A 17,848-nucleotide genomic window follows, 5' to 3' on the forward strand; every position below is an offset into this window, starting at 1 on the left:
TAAGGCAGGAAAGACGAATTATCGAACCAGTTATCGTTGACTCTAAACGGTTTAGGGCCCCAGTCGGAATTATCGGAAATTAACCAGATAGGACAGTGATCAGATACATCACGTTTATCAATAAGCTGCCCGGTGATCCCCCATGCTGTGATCAAAGCATCAGATAACAGGAACCTGTCTATTCTGCTCATGGAAAGACCGTCACCGCTGTACCAGGTGAAATGCTTCCCTTTACACTGCACATCAATCAGGTTAGAGCCAAAGATGAATTCCGAGAAATCCCTCATCTCCGTCTTCCTGCTTGTAATCCCGTTCCCTCTTCTTTCCCTCTTGTTAGTCACAGCATTAAAGTCCCCTGCGATGCACCATTCTCCATCATCAAATTTGGACTTACAAATCAACAAATCCTTCCACAGCTTCCTTTTAAGATTTAGAGAGCAAGGAGAATACACATTCACAACATAGATAATCATACCCTTCCGAATCATTTTGATCCCTAAAAAACCTTCCCCCCTGAAAGAGGAGAGCACCTCGCCAGCCTCTTCCTTCCATATGGAAATCAAACCTCCTGAAGCTCCAGAAGAACTCAGGAAGGACCAACCCACCTTCTCTCCCGGCCACAAGCTACTAATAATTCCCGCATCAACTGATTCCAACTTGGATTCTTGAATTAAGAAGATGTCAGCCTTCCCCTTCTTCACTATCTGACTAATCCTCTTCCTTTTTACCAAGCTGCCTCCTCCCCTGATATTGAAGGATCCTATAATCATGATCCCTGCTTGGATGTCTCCTTCTTGGCCACACTCTTCTTACTATCAGCATCTTCAAGCTCTAAAATCTTTCTTCTTAAGTTCTTTTCTCCTCCAACTAGCTCAGCGCCAAAATTGGTGATGATATTCAAGAGTTTTTCTCCGACGTTAGATTCAATCTGATTCCAGAATCTAGAATTGCCCTTTACCACATCCGAGTCTGAAACCTGGTCGCAGCATAAAATAGTCCCCCCTGAGAAGATGCTTGCGGCTTTGTTTGCGCTAGAAGAAGAGGAGCAAAGAGATTCAGAGATTTGGGATAATCTGGTGATCTCCTTGGGCCCCCTCTGCTTAAGGGTAACCGACGGCCCAGACAGTAAACAAGGACTTACCACCTCCACATTCACAAGAGAGCGTTTCTTGGGCCTAATGGACTTCATCAACTTCGGCCCAACAATATTTTTAACTTTAGGAGCCTTTTTTGCTAGTCCTTTAGGCACTAAAACACCATCATCCTTGTCCACTATTTTGAAAAAAGTATCAACCGAAAAATCATCTCCTTTTGCCTCGTTAATAGAACCCAAGACAAAAGTACCCTTTTTGGGTGACAGGTCAAGATTTGCTTCCCTAACCTTTTTGACAGCGCTGTCAAAAGAAAAGCCCCTATTGTTCTCCTTATCATCTGACACACGTTTTCCCCTAACCTCCTCAGGCTGGGTTTCTGCACACAGCGACACGTCTCTTTCACTTACCTCGAAAACCGCTTCATCTTCCTTATGCGCATCTGCACTAGCCGGAGGGGCAACGAACTCTCCTTCTTCGAGATGGCCAGTATCCAAATCGCTCCATCTTAATTCAGAATCAGAGGAACACACAGAAGAATCAATCTTCTTAGCAGGCATATTAAGGTCAATGCGTAAAGGGCCATGGGTGTCCTCAGTCATCTTGATTCTAAAGACTGAACCATTGATCCGAACGCTAAAAGATTCGTTCAAAACCGAGGCACAAGTCGTTCTCACCAGAATCCTAGCTATATCCATGTGTTCTCCTTTTAGCGTGTTGTCATCACAACACACGTATTTTCCCACCGTGTTTGCCAAGATCTCAAAGAACTCAAAGTTCCATGCATGGCATGGAATCCCATAGATCCTTAGCCATGTTGCTCTTTCTAAATCAACATCCTCTTCCTTCCACTCTCTTATCTCTGAAAACCACTGAGACCACCAGCTTCTTCCTTTGGTGACGAGATCTTGTGTGGCTCCCTCCTCTAAGTCTTCCAACAGGCATAAATTTGCCCCAAGGGGAGTTGCCTTGATAGAAAAATATCCCTCCACTTCAAAACTAGTTTGAATATTATACGACATCCCCGGGTTTACCATCACTCCGACAAAAGCTTTCTTAAATCTGTCCATATACTCTGAGCCAGGATTGAAACTCAGGTGGCACAGCTGCTTTGCTTGCTTCCCGTCCCTTACAACTTCCGCGAAAGAAGAATTACCTTCCGACCTTAACTTCCTATTCTCCTTTCCCGGCACCTGGAAGCCAGAGTCCTTGCGCATAGAACTCCTATACTCCCTCCCATTGCCGTAAAACCTCTCCCTACCCACCGCACTCTTGACGGGCTCGCTTCTCTTAAACCGTGGGAGGTTAGCGTGAATCTTTTTACCATCCACCATTATGTTATCAAGCTTTACAGCAAAGAGCCTTCCGTCTTCTACTTCCGCAAACCGTGCAAAACCAAATCTTTTGCCTAAGTTGTTCCTTCTTGGTGAGATAACCACTTCAACGATTTCCCCCACACATCCAAACAGCTCAAACATCTCCACCGAAGTGATTCTGTCCGGAATCTCAGAGAAGAAGAAAGAGGTATACAGATTCCCTTTCTCCTCGAAAGCCTTGCTCCCTGCCGGATAAACATCCCACCTTGGTGCCAGATTTTTAAATCTGTTTTTTCCCACCCTTTTCCACTCTGAAGCGTTTTCTTCCATAGAACATATAAATGAGAAATATTAGAGTCGTTTAATTGCTTGAATACATGGGTGGTTGTATATTAAATAATTCATTTTTCACATTCGCTTCATGATAAATCGTACAAAGAAGCATTTCTCTATTCACAAACACCCCCAAAGATGAGAAAATGAATATGTTTTTGTCAATTAATTATCTCCATATAATTTGTCACATCAAATTGTACATTTTAAGTTATATTATATGACATGGCAGAAAAATTTATTTTTATTTGTTGATAGTGTAAAACTATTTTTATTCTCACTAAATCATTATTAAACTCTTTCATAATAAAGACAAGTACTATGAAACATTATGAAAAAAGAAAATATGGGATTTTTCTTTGCTATTTTTGTCGGGGATACTCTTTCCACTGTTATGTGTGTATCTCACACTCTTAAAAATTTGAAAATGTCCTTCATAGTTCGGATATGCATCTTCAGACGCATCCCACACTAAAATGTATTATTATGAGATTCACCCCATTTTAAACAAAATATGATCCAGAAATGCATCTTGGTACGTTATTTGTGCGTATTCATATATGCATCTCGAAATGTCCCCTTAAGTCTTTTAAAAGGTATTGAAAATGTGTTGATTGCAAGGGAGAATTATTTTGGAGATGCATATGCAAAATCCCCATGACCAATTCAGAGCAACACCATTGTCCCAACATTGTAAGTTTTTTAGGCCAAGTTGTATTAAAAACAAATCAATGTAAAATTAAGTTATATTAAATTTAAATGAAAGTAAAAAGTCATACATTAATTCAAAAAGTCAAGATCAAACGTAACATTTGTCCGAAAATACAAAATATAACACATTCAAATATAAACTATTGTGTATGTCTGACTTCTAGCCTCTAGGGGTGTAATCGGTTCGGTTTGGACTGGTTTTTGTTCAAAAAAATGTTCGAACCAATGATATCTCCATCGATTTGGTTTGGTTCGGTTTTTAATATTTTTCAAAAATAGAACCGAACCGAACTGAATTAATCGGTTTGATTCGATTTGGTTTGGTTCTGTTGATCGATTTACAATTTTTTTCAAATATTATATTCATTAGTGTATTCTCCACTATCATGTTTCTTTGGTGTATTTTATGCTATTATTTTTTTAAAATAATACATTTCATATAATTTATTTCATGTTTTACTTTTTTCAAACAAATTACATGTTGCTCTTAATCCATACAAAACAATTACATTATTTCCATTGCATCATAAAATAAGTTTACTATCAAATATAATAGTTGGGACTTGACATCAGAACGTTGGGAAGGGATTTAAAAGTTTAACAAATAGAACACAATAAAACACACATCAATTAATATGTTTCACACCTAAAATACACATCAAAACTATTTTGTAACAAGAATAGAAGAAATTTTGTTGAAGAAGAAGAAAAAAAAAAGGTAAAAGAAATATGAAAATTAACGAAGAGAACTTGAACACTATTTACACATATTTGTGACAAACAATCTCTAGCCTCTTATTAAAGTTAACTTGTAGGATCGGCTACAAAATTCTAGAACATGGTGCTAAGTTTCAAATGGTTTTAGTGTTTGAATTAGATATAAAATTGGGTAAAAGTTGAGAAATGCAGGTAAAGTAGACAAAAATAAAGACAATTAGAAAAGTAGAATGCAAAACTGGAAATTGAAAGGTAAATAGCTTTGAAATTAAACAGGAACACATGCATACATTTTCAGAAGTCACTTGTTTCTCTCTGATGCATATACTTTGAGTTTTTTCCTTGCAATGTTACAAAATGCGACCTCTAAAACTGAATGTAAATTCTACTTATATAGACATTTAAAAATAACTGCTACTTAACATTCGACTACTCACAGCTTGCCGCGTATCAAGTCCATGCAAAAATTCTCTCTGACAACTTCCCCCACGTCTTTGACAACCGCTTGCAGAAAACTACTCCTTTCAACTGCCTACCTCTCCGACTCTAACTTAGACAATTTAACATGAAATTTGTTTAAGTCCCCAAATAGTTTTCTTGAAGATTTTGACTAGCCCAACTACCAATACTCTTTGACACCTCCTATTTCGACTAACATTTCTTCTCTTAACCTTTTGACTTCAAAAACTCTTGCAACTTCATTCATGCTTTAGTCGAAAATTCCTGGCGAACAAACACGAAGAAGGAGACAATAACATATCAGAATGACGGTAGAGAGAACAATAGTTGTGGCGGGCAGTGAGAGCAACAGTTTAGTGAAAGCAAGTTTTTATGACTTATGATTTCTACTTTCTATGTTTTGGAGTTTGGTCATAGATGTGTGTTTTGCTAAAAGGAATAGGTGTAAGCAAAGATGGAGAATAGTTGGATCGATAAAAAACTTGCATTCAATGATAGGTTGAATAACATATTTAGAGTGTAATTATATCCATTGGTTCAGTTCATCGGTTTGACAATTCCTATAAACTAAAACTGAGAACCTAACCAAACCACAATGATTTTCATTGATTCAGTTTGGTTTTAGAACCGAAACAAAAACAATCGGTTTTATTTCGGTTTGGTTTCATTGGTTCAGTTTGGTTTTAGAACCGAAACAAAAACAATTCCTATAAACAAAAACAAAAACAAAAACAAAAACAAAAACAAAAACACCAAGATATCTACGAAGAACGCCGGGAGGAGTGGACTCATAGGAAGGTCTCGGAATAATATGCAAGTACCCAAATGGCGCATCACACAATCGGGTACATAATGATACGTAAGAGATGACTCATATGTCAACCATATGAAGTATAAGGAAATGACATCAATCGGACGCGTCTCGCGGTGACCCTTGTATGGGCAAAAGCAAATTTCATTTGTTACATGGCGATGAAGATGCACTTTAGATGGCTCGATCGCGTTACGTGGCCAATCCTTAGTGTATTTAGGCGCAGGTTCCACTCGGTGATGCAATGAAAGTGGGAGATAATCCCTCCCTAAAAATTGTTCAAATACAATATTGATAACAAGTGTAAGAAATGAATTAAGAAAATATTAGTAACAGTTATCCAAGGTGATGGAAAGATGCTTGAGGCATGAGACGTCATCCAAGGTGATGGTCATCTTGCCTATAGGAAGGTGGAAAGATGATGACTCAGAATGCCACCTCTCTACAAAAGCCTCTTGCATGTTGTGGTTTATGTTTATGTACGCAGCAAAACATAAACCGACAAGATCTGAATAACAAATAACAACAACGAACCAATCAACAGTTGGTTATGGCAAATCCAATATCTTACTGCTATGGTTTATCGATTTCAAACACATATGCTCATCTAAAAAAAATCACCATCGGTATCTATTTAATTAGTTGAAAACATATGTATTGGAAAAGTAAAAATATACCTTTCCTTCCCATACATGCATGGTCTGCATAAAGATAAAGTAAGGAGGTGTCAAATTGCCCTCCTAGATAATTCTCTAAAGAGACATCGGTTGAAGCTTCCTCCTGGGCTTCAGGGACTTCAGGTTATGCTGCATCATATAAGGACTCGTGGCCCCGTGAAGTAGATGCCTGAGAGAGGTGGCTACAAGAACTGCATGGTTAAGAACTTTGGCATTGCGAACCATCAAATAAGTTATCATCAAATCGTAGCCTCATGGTTCTAGTTGCGAGGACATACGATTGAGACTAATTCTACCAAGGTTGTTTTCAACTATCACACATGTGTTACAAACAGACACGGAAAAACAACAACTTAGAGAAAAGTCCAAATTTTCCACAATATCAACCATATTTCAGGATGAGTAACTTCGAAGATACATTTTCGAAAACAATTCAGAGGAAATCTTAAGATGCGGCTCCGGACAAACTTGTGATTCTCTTCCATGGTGGAATCGTCATTTCATTACTAACCCTCCAAAAGTACCTCAATGCATGTTCTTGTAGGCTACCATTTTCGTTTAAATTATTGTCTAATGTACCTAAAACAACTAACATGGCCTAAGCAACTAACTACAAATAAATAAAAAAAGAGATAAAATTTAAAAATAATTGCCTAATCAAAATGATGAAAAATATCTTGAATGTTTAAGATGCTGGAAAGAAGGATAAGCTTGAACGTTGCAAAGGTCTAATGATAGAAGCTTGTCTTGAATGTTGTAGAGCTCAAATAATTTATTTTGAGAACTTTTTAGAAAATGAATAAGGAGGAAGAGGAAAGGTCTGACACGGGATATAAATGACTTATAAATAACTTTAAAATGTACCTTTTGTGTATACAGTGATGCATCTCTGGATTACAAAGCAATTTTCCCACACTTTCTCTTTGTTAGGTCTTTAAGAATCCATTATCTTCCTTTTGTTTTCAAATCTCTTCATTTGTTATTCTTCTATGATGGCTTCTAGATCTGCTCCTATTAGTTTTAATCAATTAGTAATTATCAATGAAAGGTTGGTCAGTTTTGGAGAGCTTATAGCCCTTGGCTATAATTTCCATAGAATAGTTTTGAACAAGGATGGAATGGTTACTTCAGTATGCTCTTTAGATTCACTTACTCAAATTTTGTTAAAGAATTTTGTGTAAACGCTTCTATCCACCAGCTCAATCTGGAGTCTGTCATTCTCTCTAAGGTATCGGGGGTTCCTATCACCATCATCACAGCCACTATTGCCAATGCTATAAACTGTGAGGACGATGGGGTTCCTCTGGATCTAATGTTGTGGGAACACTATTTTTCTATTGACTGTGTCTTTGTTGATCCATCAAACTCTTCTAATGTCTCTAATATTTGTTCCGAAGCAACTATGCCAACTTCTTGCCAAGGAACGAGAATCTAGACTCGTTAGATATTGATGAAAAGGGTTTTTTACTTCTTCTCACTTATGACATTCACATCAGTCTTCCTCAACTCATGTTTAACTACTTGAAGAAGACTCCCATGTCCTTCCATGAGGGAAAGTCTTTCTTCATTCCTTATGGACGTATTCTTTCTAAAATTTTCATTCACCAAAGAGTATAGTTAACTTCTAAGAATAACTAGTTAAATACCTGTGCGTCTGCACGAGTTAAAATTATTTTGTACGGAAGAATTATACTCAAATGCACATTGATCAATATTTGTTTTCCTATCAGAAACTAACCATTTCAATATTTATGGTTGCTTTCTTGCCTGAAAGTGAAACTAATCGTTGTGTCCCTTGGCATTTCATGAAGTATTCCAATAAAAAATTTAAAGGAACAATACTACTTGCATTAACATATCTTAGTGTTCCCAAGCATCTTAGCAAAATATTACCCAAAAAACTTTTATAAGTTAGACAAAATTCACCCAGTTTGAAATATATAAAATGATAAGCATTTATTTTGTGCATGTAGACACCAAGTTAGACAAAATTCATCGAATTTAAAATAGACAACAATTTTTGCCAAACCAACGTCGACTCTCCATCGTGCTTAAACTCAAAGATTAATAACAAAATAGGGATTCAGTTTATAAATTCAACCAACACCTCTCTAAGTAAATTATATAAAAAAATTGTTAAAAGAAAAACAAAAGCAATATATATATATATATATATATATATATATATATATATATATATATATATATATATATACACACACACTAGTACTTATACCCGTGCGAGGCACGGGTTAAATATTTTATAGTAAGAAAACTATTTTAAAAACACATATAATTTAGAAATTTCACTTATAGAAAAATTACTACTGTATAGATAAAACGTCATGTTTTTTTTTTTTTTTGAAAATCTTGGTATTCGGCCTTGCGACCGACTAATCCAAGAGGGAATAAAACATCATTGTTAACATAAGTATACGTATAAAAGTTAATTTAACAATTTTTTTTTTGTAAAATATAAAATAATTTGAACATTTCTAATTTACTAATAATTTGTCTAAGTTTTAAAAAAAAAATTAACTTTTTAAATAAAAAGAGAATCAATCAAGATGACATTCAAATTAAAAACATATATTTGAAATAATTATTATAATAAATTTTCTCTTTTTATTAAAAATATTTTGTAATAATGATCATAAGTAAACAAATTAAAATTAAAATGCAATAAATGAGATGATAAATTAATTAAAACTACTATAAATTAATAAAAATTACGAAATAAATTCTTAAATTTATTATAAATGTAAATTTGGTTATTATGTTTTAATAATTTAATAGTTTTTAAATCAAAATTCATTTAATAATTAATTATTATTAATTTAGTTGAGATTTTGAAATTAATTATTTGTAACATACATCATTAAAAAAACAAAATACTTTATTTCTCATGTTTGAATTTATATATTGATTTAATTGTGTGTGTGTGTGTGTGTATATATATATATAGAATACCTTTCTTGAGCTATCTGTTGTCATCGACAGGCCAAAATCTTGAGCTTTCTCCATTACACCATATCTATAGAATACTATAAAACATAATAAACAACACTAAAATCATTAATCAAAATTCAATATCATTCACCTAAATCAGACCAACCAAAACCTTAATAAGAATAAACTTCGAAAAAACCATTTAATTCGCATCATTTTTTCCCTGTCAATATCACTACATGCTGCTCTCGTCACAAACCATAACCACAAATCATCTGCACCTTCACTCAACCACTTAGAACTCCCACAACCCAAACTCAGACACAGCTAACACACCACACAGAAAAAAATAACCTGCAAAAGAAAACGAAGAAGAAGAACGAATAAAAAATCAGAGAGAAGAATACAAAGTATACAAAAGAGGATTTGAGAATAGAAGATCAACCATTCCATGAACCTGAACCTTTTCGAATTCGTTTTTATTTTTGTTTGTAAGTTGTTGTCGCATCTTATTTTTTCACCATGTATGTTCTGTGCATATTATATATGGGTGTCGCGGGCGAAAAATCGTTTGTTCCTCTTTTTTGTGGGATGAGACACCTGATGCCTTCTTTGGGCTCGAGTGCTCAAAAAAAATGATTTTTCTTTTGTTTCGACCAAACTTTTTATTATTTCCAAAGGAGGAAAAGGAAAAAAGCTGCAATAACCTAAAAGTGGGGGGGAGAGATCTTTGGGTAAGAGGGTTGGTTATACGAAGGGAAGGTATTAGCACCCCACGTATCTATAGTACTCTATAGGTTTCTTTGCTTTGTTTTTCATTCCATGTTATTGAGAGGTTCTTGTGAAATAGGTGGGACCTAAGGTGTTTGTTTGATTATGCTCGCAAAGATCACGATCCTCTGCATACATATCCCTTAGAGGGAATCAGAGCATCTGTAGCTCGGGGTCTACGGGTGCTAAGGTTTGAATGGTTTTTTTGTTTTGTTTTGCTCGCCAAGGATCGACCTTGTGCCTACGTATTCTCAAAGGGATGTTGAGAAAGTCAGAGCAATCGTAGTTCCCACTTATGCTAGTGGAAGCAAAGGAAAATAGACAAATGTCGTCTAAATGCTAGATGTATCTAATCTATATCATCACATACATCTGTTTGATTTTGTTTGAAAATCTTTTCATTATAAGCCCGGGGCTGTGCCACTTATGGCGCTTAGAATGATAAAGATGTTTTTGTTTGTTTAACCAGCCTTGTGGCAAAAACTTTCAATGAAGTCAGCCTTGTGACAAAAAGTTTTGATTAATCAGCCAGCCTTGTGGCAAAAGTTTCAATGAAGTCAGCCTTGTGACAAAAACTTTGATTAATCAGCCAGTACGGTGGCAAAACGGTTTGATTGATTAGCCAGCCTTGTGGCAAAAAGAAGTTTGATTGATTAGCCAGCCTTGTGGCAAAAAAGTTTGATTTTGATTGATTGATTGTTTGTGATGATATAGAAGAGATACTCCTAGCATAGAGATGAAAAATGTCTAATCTCCTAGGGTATTTGATTTGGATATTGGGGATGCTTATAAGAAGCCCGTGGGTCCTTGTACGAAGCCCAAGAGGAGGCTATCCGAGGGTCCTTGCATTGTAAGCCCAAGAGGAGGCTATGGGAGGGACAATCCAGGGTCCTTGCATTGTAAGCCCAAGAGGAGGCTATGGGAGGGTCACTCGTTTGTACAAAGCCCAAGGGGAGGCGTGGTATAGTTGGTTTGAGCTCTTAGAGCGATTTCACCGGGAAACCATACTCTATGTCCTAACCTAAACTAGGGAGATTCTTTGCACGAAGCCCAATAGGAGGCTATGGGGAACCTAGTGTTGTACTAAGTTGAACAAGTATATAACACAATCACACATATGAACAAGTACAAACAAATATGCACAAGTACATGAACAAATATGAACAGTTATATGAACAGTTATATATGACAAAGTGTGTGTATATAATGGAGTTTATGAAGGAAATATACCTGTAAGCATGATCCATTTGCATACACGGGGGCTCGGGACTCATACTCGGGGAGAGGCCCATTTGAGTTTATTCAAAAGCTATGTAAACAGGTATTCACAAAGGGCTTGGGACTTATACCTACATGGAGGCCCATGGTATTTTTGGGAAGATTTAAAGAAAACCTTCATTTTTTGATTTGTTATTAAAAGTTAAAAAACAAATTGATCGAGATATGTACAAAAAATGTATGTACAAAAGGGTGTACAATGAAATACCTATTTTCATGTACAGGAATGGGTCTTATACCTATGTGGAGGCCCATGGTATTTTACAAAACATGGTGGATGGTTTTATTTACAGACGCGTCGTTTGTTGTTTTGAAAACAGTTTGAAAAGTATTGTTTTGAAAGAGTTTTCTGTACAAAGAAAAACTGTATAAAAAAGGAAAGGGACTTATACTCTCTAATATTCGAGAGGCCCCACATCATTTTGAAAATCAATTGATCAATTAAAAAGATTTAATCAATAGTTTCAAAAAGAAATGGTTTATTGTCTTTGAAATGAATCGTGATCGCTTGTTTTAAAATGATTTGAATTTTGAAAGGAGTCAAATTAATCAAGATAAACAAAAAGATTGTCTTCAATTAACACTTAGATGATTAGGGTTTATTCAAAAAATATTTACAAGTGATTAGGTTAAAAATTAAATGAAAAAAACAATATTTAAAGTATTAAAAATACTTAAAAATAAGTCATTTTAAACCTATTTAAAAATGTATCAAATAAATATTTTTTGATGATTTTTTTTGATATTCTTAAAATATATATATTAAATGAATAGTGTTTAAAAAATGAAGCAAAAATGAATTGATTTGGTTAGTTAAATGATTAATTAAAGTTGTGAAGAAAAATGAAAGAAAATAGGTGCTAAAAAATTGGTTTTGTCTCCACAAGGGTTTGAACCCACGCACCCACGCTTGCTAACCAAAACATGGACCAACTGAGCCACGCTTGTGGCTTGTTTATAATACGCTTCCAATGCATTATATTTTAAAACAAATATTTGAATTCTTTGAACGAAAAAACGCGCCAAGAACACAACCCTAACTGAATTTTGAAATTCTTCAAATCTGTGTTGTTTTGATTGATCAAAGGGTCTATCTCACTCGGTTTTGGACGAGGAACATGATGATGACCTTTAATTTCATTTATTTTTGCTCTAAGGTTATCAATTTTCACATGAACATGAAGAACCCTAAAACTGAATTTGATCGTGAAATGATGTATGTGCAAGTTATGATGCAATTGATTGAGGGTTAATGATCCCCATGTGTGCAGAAACAAGATGGTATATCAATATTTCATTTATGATGCGTGCATGATAGAGTTTGAAGTTCATGAGACTTACCTTCAAAAACGGCCAAAGTGGAGATTGAATTCTTCAGTAGAGGTGTTACAGAAGTTGTTGCTCGATCTGAACAGCTTCAATGATGATTATAGAACATGTCTGGATGCTTGGAGTGGATTAAAAACATCTGGATCATTCCATGGAACCCGATCTGCAGTAGAACCAAGTGTGAATCGAGCCTGATGATTCTGAAGTTTTTGATTGATGATGAGTGTTGGGATAGTTCATATGTGACATATATGAGGTGTTGGAAGTGTTGGTTTGGACAGAAATGATCTTGAATGGATTTTGGCATGATAAGGCTCAATTTTGGTTCATGTGGAAGTGAGGTAGTGATTCTGAGATTTGAGTGTTTTTGGGGTGTGTGGATGGATCAAACACATCACATATGATGTTTAGAAGTTGTTAGAAACATCACTTTGGCCAGAAATTCAAAGGTTTGGAGGTTGAGTTTTCTACCTCTTTGAAAACTATGAAACTTGCAATTCAAGAAAGAAGAGAGAAAACCTATAATTGTGAGGTTTTGGTGTGAATTGAAGAGTGATTTGCACCTCTATTTATAGGCCAAGAGTTCTGAACTCAGACCTTTGCAAGTTGATCAAGAATTGGTGATTTGGCTTAAGAGATAAAAAGGAATCTTTTACATTTAATGCAAAATGGTTAAAGTGACCAAACCATGGTTAAAACTCTAGCTTCTTATCCTCTTCCATTCTGATCTTCTAATCAGAAAATATCTCTCAATTATTGCTTCTATGCATCATTGCTTGAATTATAGGTCATGTAGTCTTGAAACTTAGTGAAAAATGGTGAGAATTCAAGTGAAAAAGTTCACTAATGTCAAAATTCAAAACCATAGCTACACTTCATATTTTTTCATGCTCTTGGACATTTTGGAAAGCTCATATTACACACTTCAAAACCCTAGTTGAAAGTTTCTTCAAGATCCTTAAGGAAGTGGGTGAAAAAGATCCATGAACTTTGAAGAAAATGAAGTTTTAAGTGAAGTTTTCAAAAGATACCAACTTTGAAGCTCCATATCTCTTAAATGGTTGATCTTATGAAAAAAAATTATATGTGACAAAGTTGTTCATTGGATCAAAATCTACAACTTTCATGTTGGAAGTTTTTTTCAGTTTGTAGGTGAAATTTTGAGAAATTCCCTTCCAAAGTTTGGAAAAAACCATGAAAAACACTTAGAAATTTTTTCTAAGTATGGAAAGTCAAACTTTTGACTTTTTGATTCTTGATTGATTTTCTTGATTTTTCTTGATCAAATGACTTCTCATATCATATATTGATGATTTAAAACTTCAAAAGTCATGGTTGACCAAAATTCTCCAAAAGTCAATGGTGATCTTGTACAGTTGACTTTTTCAGACGAATCGCGTTTCTGGAGATTTCAAATGAAACAGGCTATCCTCATCAAATGAATGGTATGAATGGACCACATTGAAGCATTAGAGGATATTGAGCCATGGTTTGAGTTGTGGCACCATGTCCTGATTAAAAAGGTCAGTTGTTCAGTGAATTAAGTCAAAAACCCTAATTGTCGACCTGATGAAATTGATGACTGTGGATCTTGAATTGAAATGTAATTTCCATTGGATGTTGTCATAGGGATTATTTGAAGATGATTGAAACTTTTGATTGACTTCCTGGGGATTTTTAGGGTTTCCCAAATGTGATCCCTGATTTCAGTCCCTGATAGTTCAAAACCCTGATCTGAGGATTTGTCTTATCAATCTTTGTGTAGGAGGTATCTTGAGCCAATAAATTAGATCAAGATAATGCACTTGAGGTCTTGATATCATGTCCCAAGTCATTGGGTCACATCCTGAGCAAAAGTCAGGAGTATGCTATCTTCAGTCAAAACCCTAATTCAGTCGATTCAAAGCTGTTGAGCTTGTGAAGTGAATCTCTGAGGACCAAATGTTGATTGTTGATGAAGATGATTCATTTGAGATGAAGGGAGAACAAAACCCTAATTGATTGTTACTTGTACTGATGAGTGATTTCTTGATTAAACCCTGCTGAGTCACAAGTAGCAAACACAAGCTATGCAATTTGTTAGAGATGCAAATGATGCATATGCAATGATATGAGGTGGTATCTTAGGTCAAAAATTGGGGTATGACAGATGCCCCTATTTAAGTTTCTTCAACCTGAGACATGAAGATTGAAAATCTTCGTTTTGATAGGGTGGAAGAGACTTAAATATCAGAAGACGCGAATTTTGGACCTAAGATACCAAAATTGCGAATGATGCAAGGATATCTTTACCGAGGGATATCAAGACTGACTCCTCTGGGGAAAAGAGATCGGGAAGGATATCTCAATCCGTTTTAGGAAGAGAATCTGTTTTTTCCTTTTTTTTCGGGAAAGCAAGTGTATGCTTCACCGGGGAATGATAGCTTTGTAAGAAAAGCTTACCTATCGACATTATCGACTATCAGCATGGGGATAGACCTGTTTAATAATGCGAAGGTGAAGATATGAAACTGTATTTCCGACTATCAGCATTGTGATAGACTTGTCAAGGTAAATACATTTCAAAGGTTCGGTTAATATTACCGACTATCAGCATGGTGATAGACATGTTTAATAATATAACCAGAACAAAAAGTTACCGACTACCAGCCTCGTGATAGTGGTTCTGAAGACATGATCAATTATCAGCCGAGTGATAAAATGATTCTGGAGACTTTGCTAGGGAAATTACTGGTTATTCAGCCTTGTGAACAGTAATAAGGCCCTGATTGTCAAATGGTCTTCATGATTGATTTCCTTGAGAGGAAAAATCTTTTGAAAGAGAAATAAGCTGCTCAGATGATGAGGCTATTGCTTATTGTCTGTTTTTCACGATTCTATTTGGGGAATCGGAATTTGAATCTCTGGTAAAGATAGGGTTCTAACCAAGAATGAATTGGAAAGAGACAGTGAAACAAGACTTTGTACCCAATGAGGAATGAACTCAACTGGGGATTTTCTCCTTCGTTTTGGAGAGGAGAAACTGAAGCAACCTTCTTCCACGAGGAATGATCTCAGTGGGGAACTGGAGAAACAAAAGATGTTCTTTCTGCTTATGGGTGACAACCTACTAGAGAGATGACATGCCCATACCTGTTCTTTTTCTCTCTTTTTTTTCTTTTTTGCTTTTTTTTTTGCTTTTTCTCTTTTTTTTTGGGATAGATATATCCTGAACAAGTGTTTTTAGGCAGACTTTTGAAAAATGCAATGATGCATAAATGATGCAAATATGTATGAATGATGAATGTCATGAATGTCGCTTGCATGCTAACAATACTGACAGACAAAGAAGTATACTGGAGAGGGACCGATGTCGCAATACAACCAGATACTCGGCAAATGTTCTTCAACACGGTGTAGATAATACGGGTGATGAATGGTGCTGCATGTTTTAAACTTCTCTGGGGAAGATGAGCATCTTTTCTCATTGAGATGGAAGATCTTCTTCACAGGAGATGGAAAATCTTCGTCACTGGGGATAAAAGATCCCCTTCACTGGGGATAAAAAACCTTCTTCACTGGGGATAGAAGAGCTTCGTCCTATGGAGATAGCTGTTGATGTTCCTTCTGTTGTTCACAACTCAAAGGAAAGTTTCGCTTTTATTTTGAAAAAGTGAAAGTAAATTCATTTAAAACTTTTTTTTCTTCTTTTTTTTTTTTCAAAAACGAATAACACAATTAAAGCGTCATTTTGAAAGCTAAAAGAAATTAGAGATTGCAAACAAATGGGCACAAGGCCCAAATTTATTTAATAGGATGGAAATCAGCTAAAGGCGTGATTCCATGGAGTATTTACAAAGGTTGGAAATGGTAATTATGCGGAAAAGGCTACATTGAAAGCAATAACCACTATTCCCCCTAACAACTTTGAGTTCCAACTGTGCTTGTCACTTCAGATTGGTGTTGATTTGTTTGAAGATCCTTTGATGAAAAATACTCCTCAGGTGACGAAGTATGGACTGATGCAGTTACTTTGTCATAAATCCCTAATTTTTGCCTAGATTGCCCTTTCAGGTTTTCAATCTACCAGGATGATTTTTTTCTGTTTTATTGTCTCTAATTTTTGCCTGGACCGCCCTTTCGGGTTTTCAGTCCACCAAGACGCTCATTTTTGCCTAAGTCGCCCTTTGCGGGTTTTCGACTTACCGAGCTGTTCTTTTGTATTTTTTAGACAAAGTATTTCTTGACTGCATCAGCATTCACAGGATGTGGGAGTTCGTCACCATCCATGGTTGCAAGAGTCATGGCGCCGCCAGAAAATGTTCTTTTGACAACATACGGGCCTTCGTAATTAGGAGACCATTTGCCCCTAGAATCTGGTTGAAAAGACAAGATCTTTTTAAGCACGAGGTCACCTTCTTGAAATTCACGAGGTCGAACCTTTTTGTTGAAAGCTTGTTTCATCCTTGCTTGGTATAACTGTCCATGGCATAGAGCAGTCATACGTTTTTCTTCGATTAAGTTCAACTGATCGTATCTGCTTTGACACCATTCAGCCTCTGATAACTTAGTCTCCATGAGAACTCTCATTGATGGGATTTCAACTTCTACGGGGAGCACAGTGTAACACCCCAAATCTACCCGATAAATTATACGAAAAATCAGAGTATAAATTCCAAACAAGTTCATTTGAGGTATCACATATTCGTCATCTCAAAAACATTTACGGCTTACTTGCCTTCATATAGATACATAGCACAAGAATTTAAAACGATAATCAAATCATTACAAAAAGATCACTTTGTTTAAATTCAATAATTAACTCGCAGCGGAATCAACAAATTTCATAACTATTCAAATCAAGTCGTAGCATCATTGCACGGTAACTTTAAGTTACAATTTAAACCAAAACCATATAAAAATTCAGCAAAAGAATTAATAAATAAAACAATCGTTTTATCCCCCCGAGTGCTACGTATCAAAGCAAGACACCAACTCGACTAACAGCAACTAAAGACTTCATAAAATCACTTCAAAACTTCCACCGCTATCTTGTGTACCTGTCTGTTTCCCACGGTAAGGGAAACATCATTCAGAAAGGGTGAGATATCTACCAATATAAACAAACGCATGATAAATAATATATTAGAATTAAATCATACAAAATTATCACGTTACGGATTTCAGACAACAGTTATAATAAGAATTAACCTGAACAGTTATAATAACAAAAATCAACAACAACAACGTATTAATAGTTATAACAACTATTTCTCATCTTCTAGACAATACCTGCCACAACGCGTCATTAGTATAACAACTTATAATTACAACTTCACATTATCACAATTCAACAACTCAAGTCACATCACGTCACAATTAAATCACACTCATGCCACATATAATGAGACTCTAACAAATGCACAT

Source organism: Vicia villosa, linkage group LG2 (genome assembly GCF_029867415.1).
Source record: "Vicia villosa cultivar HV-30 ecotype Madison, WI linkage group LG2, Vvil1.0, whole genome shotgun sequence".
Lineage (NCBI taxonomy): Eukaryota > Viridiplantae > Streptophyta > Magnoliopsida > Fabales > Fabaceae > Vicia > Vicia villosa.